The sequence below is a fragment of the Mus pahari genome, chromosome 21, assembly GCF_900095145.1.
Source record: "Mus pahari chromosome 21, PAHARI_EIJ_v1.1, whole genome shotgun sequence".
NCBI lineage: Eukaryota > Metazoa > Chordata > Mammalia > Rodentia > Muridae > Mus > Mus pahari.
In genome coordinates, this window is record NC_034610.1 from 49,634,227 (window position 1) to 49,638,334 (window position 4,108).

Below are 4,108 nucleotides of genomic sequence, written 5' to 3' on the forward strand. Positions count from 1 at the left end.
TGCTTCCTTGTATGCCCGGGTCTCCTCACAGGGGGCCACCTTTCCACCCATCACATCTTACTTCCCTTGTATGCCCGGGTCTCCTCACAGGGGGCCACCTTTCCACCCATCACATCTTTACTTCCCCAATCTCTTAAGGGTGAGGGTGCAGCTTCCAAAAGGCTTCACTGGAAATGCCACGGCTTTATCATCCCAAGGTTTGTGGGTGGGAGGATGGAAGAAAGATCATGTGTTGAGTTTTCACTGTTTCCGGAGAACAATTTATGGGCTGGAAAGGATGAGTGGGAGAGGTCTCCTCCTGTTCCCTAATTGCAAAGAGTATACTGTTCCGTTGCCCTGGACAAAGATTTTAAGCCTTCCTCTATAAAATGGAGAGTATTGTTTTCTGTAAAATGTTATTATACATTAGCTATGCATAACCTTTATTAGCTTTGTCTTGATGCAATGGTTTTATTAGAAATAGGCCCTGAGAAATACATGATTCTTCATTGAAATTTGATTTGCTGAAGCTGTTCTTTGTATTTTATGTGACTCCTCTTCCCTCTTTAGGAGATCTTCCTTTTAGAGTCTGCAAAAGCAAAGAGATGATTCTGCAATGTTTTGATTCAAAGGCAGAATTTTGAACACTATTGGGCTAACTCTATCTTCAGTTCCATGACTACAGAGTCTGTTCTCAGGATTCTTCATCCTTTTAGAGATGAGCTTCAGGTTATGACAGAACACTTGGTATTAGCTGGAATCAAAGCAATTACTATTACAGAAGCTGTTGATTATAATTTTAAATGTTTTCGGGTGTAGACATTGGGTCTAAATGTCCAGGCTGCCATGGAACTTTTGACATAAGTTCCTATTGTTCAGTCTGGGAAAATAAGCCCAAACCACTAAGCCTGGCTAAGTCATACTTTTAAACGCAATATTTCTAGGAAATTGGTTTAATGGTATACAATGTCTAGGAAAACATATATTATTTGGGTTTGTAGATAAATTGTACTTTTATTATTATACTTTTTAGTATAATAATAAAAATTGTTTCATCATTGCTATTCTTAATTTTTATCAGATAAAAAGTCACTTTATTCACGTAATAAAATACCCAAGTCAAAAGCAACCTGGGGAAGAAGGCATTTTGACTTCCGGTTCCAGAGCAGAGTTCATCATGGTGGAGAAGGTATGGCAGCAGTCAGGAAGCAGAGCTGCGGGGACAGGAGGCTGTCTGATCACATTTTTATCCACACGCAAGACTCTAGCAGAGAGATTGAACCGGAAGTCTGTCAAGGCTATATAAGCAATGGTGACACACTTCCTACAGGACATCTCTACCTCCTAGAGGTTGCGGTGCCACCTACTGGGGTTCAAGTGTTATACACCATTGGGCACCATTTCTACTGATTCCTTTTTCCTATCGTAATATTTCGGTAATATTTCCTTCATCCTTTTAAAATTATAATTCACAGAGGTAAAGTCATTAGCATATATTTTAAATATACTTATATACTTAAAATGCATACTCACAAATATTCTTGTTTATCAAACCAAGTTCATGTCATCGTCACTCTGTGCGATGAACTTTGGCTTACTATTGTTTTTCCCCTTCCATTCAACTTTCTTACATAAATCACTCATTTAATAGCCTGTGATTTCATGTGCCGACCCGCGGGTGCGTCTCACCAATACAATTTGAAGAATCTCGCCAAAGCCACACATTCTCATGAATAATTATGCGTGTTAAAGGGAGTTCTTGTTTTTGAAATAACAAAGGTGGCAAATAATTATGTTTCCCTTTTTAAAAGTGTTGAGTAATTTAGGGTAATGTGAAATTGTTCTCCTGACTGTACACAGTTGAGAAAACAGTGGAGCACACCAAGTGTGAATACTTGCTGCGGCGTTAACTTTGTCAAGCAGATGAGACCTGGAGTGACCAAAGACAAGGATCTAGATGAGTCTATAAGGGAACCCCTGGAAGGGTTAACTGAGACAGAAAGGGTCTCCTTCAGAATCAACAGGGCCTTCAGCATGGCCCAGGTATAGGAAAGCCCGAGGGAAGTTTGGCTTTTTTGCCTGCCTGCTTTCACTGTGTGCTGGCAAACGCGTCTACTCTGCTGCCACCGCTCCTGCCACTAGCCTTTATTGCCACCGGAGCCCAGTCTTTTCAGCCTTCCAGCATGGATGGCAGGCAGACCCAGGGCTCTGCAGTTGCACTCCGGGTCTTCAGTGCTAGACTGAAACTGGTGAGAGCTCCAACCTCAGGGTCTTAGCAGCTACAGGATGCTCAGCCTCCTCACGGTTACCAGTGGCCTGTGTTAGACGACTCGGTCCCTATCGTGTGAGCCAATCTAGGAGCCCCCTTTTAAAAAAATATACTCATTCTCTCAGTATTTCCCTCTAGAGAACACTGATTTATGCAAAACAACTAATGTGAAACAGATTAAGAGCACCGTGACATAGACACATAGTACTATGCACATACGATGTGGGAAACCTTGCTGCAAATGTCATGAAAAATCCCACATTTGGCTCCTGAGAGCCATAATTTAGATTCTGAATCAGACCCTGTAATACATTAAAAAAACTGTGGCAAGGAGAAAGAAACAAGAAACAAGTTTCCACTAGCTGGAACCAAACTATTCATCACAAGATGCTCCTTTTGAGATGGGCTTACATGTAGTGATACAAAACTTACCCTTTTATTTGTCATAAAGAAGCCCAAAAAAGTATCAAAATGCATCAATTGATATTTTAAAGTATAAAAATTTAAGAATTGTAAACATTAGATCATAAAGTTTCTTTGGCCCACTTCTATTCGGCACAATGGCCCCGAATTATTAAAGATCAATGCTGATTTACCATATTATAAGATGAAACCATAGGTATTGTTCAGTAAATTGGGTCTTATTTACATTTGAAAGTGAATATTGACCTTATAATTAAGTCTATTTTTTCCTTCCCCTCAACCCTCCTATCATCCCTTTCTTCCTCCTTTTCATCCTTTTCTCCTCCCTCCCTCCCTTCCGTCTTCCCTCCCTCCTCCTCCTTCCTTCCCTCAGTCTGTCCCTCCCTCCCACCTTTTCTTCCTTTGTCCCTCCTTCCTCCTTCCCCTCTTCCCTTCCCCGCTTCCTCCTTTCCTTCCTCCTTCTCTCCCTGTTTCTCTATTTCATGTGCTACATCTTCTGAAATACATATGAGCTGCTATTTATTTATTTAATGATCCCTGGAGGTCCTTAGCCTCATTTGGTGGGTGGAATTTATTGATAGTGCCCCCTTTGTCCTGTTCACCATGTCTTGGTATGTGTGGACTGTCTTTCTCCTACTGGATTCCCAAAAGCAGACAAAAGCTTCGGAAACAGCTTCTGCTCTTCACTTGTCAAGAGCCCCACTAAAACTCTACACTATGCAACTATGACGTATGTGCAGAGGGTCTAAGTTAGAGCTATGTAGGTCCCCTGAGAGTCAGACTGAGTGAGCCCCTATGGGTGCCGGTTTGTTAATTCTGTGGGTTTTCTTGTGGTGTCCTTGGCCCTTCTAACGCCTACTGGATTGCCGGGTTTTAGCTTGGTAAATTTAAAACTGTCCTTTCAAATTTGGCAATAACCTGTTTTGTAATTATCAAATTCTTACACTTAAAAATCACTGTTCTCTATAATGCAAAGCTACAAAATGCCTTTAGAAAATTCTATGTTTGGGGGATTGTGTATTATCCAAGAGTTTGAATACCTAAAGGTCTGACTTTTATAAAGAAACATAAATGTTGGGTAAGGAGGGGCAGATGAATTCTTAGATAGCTTGCTTGCCCGGTATGCACAAAGTCCTGGGTTCACTGCCCCGCACTACAAAAACGGAGTGGAGCTCACGCCTCTGGTCCTAGCCCTCTTTGCATAGAGGGTAAAGGTTCAGAAGTTCAAAGTCATCCTTGGCTATGTAACAAGCCAGAATGGAGCCTGAACTACAGGAAATCCTGTCTGGAAAGAAAGAGAGAGAGAGAGAGAGAGAGAGAGAGAGAGAGAGAGAGAGAGAGAAAGAAAACAGAAAAGAAAGAAAAAAGAAAACATTCTGCCACAGATAATTGGTCTCTGTCTCCAATTATATTAAGAGATAAGAGATTAAGACTAGA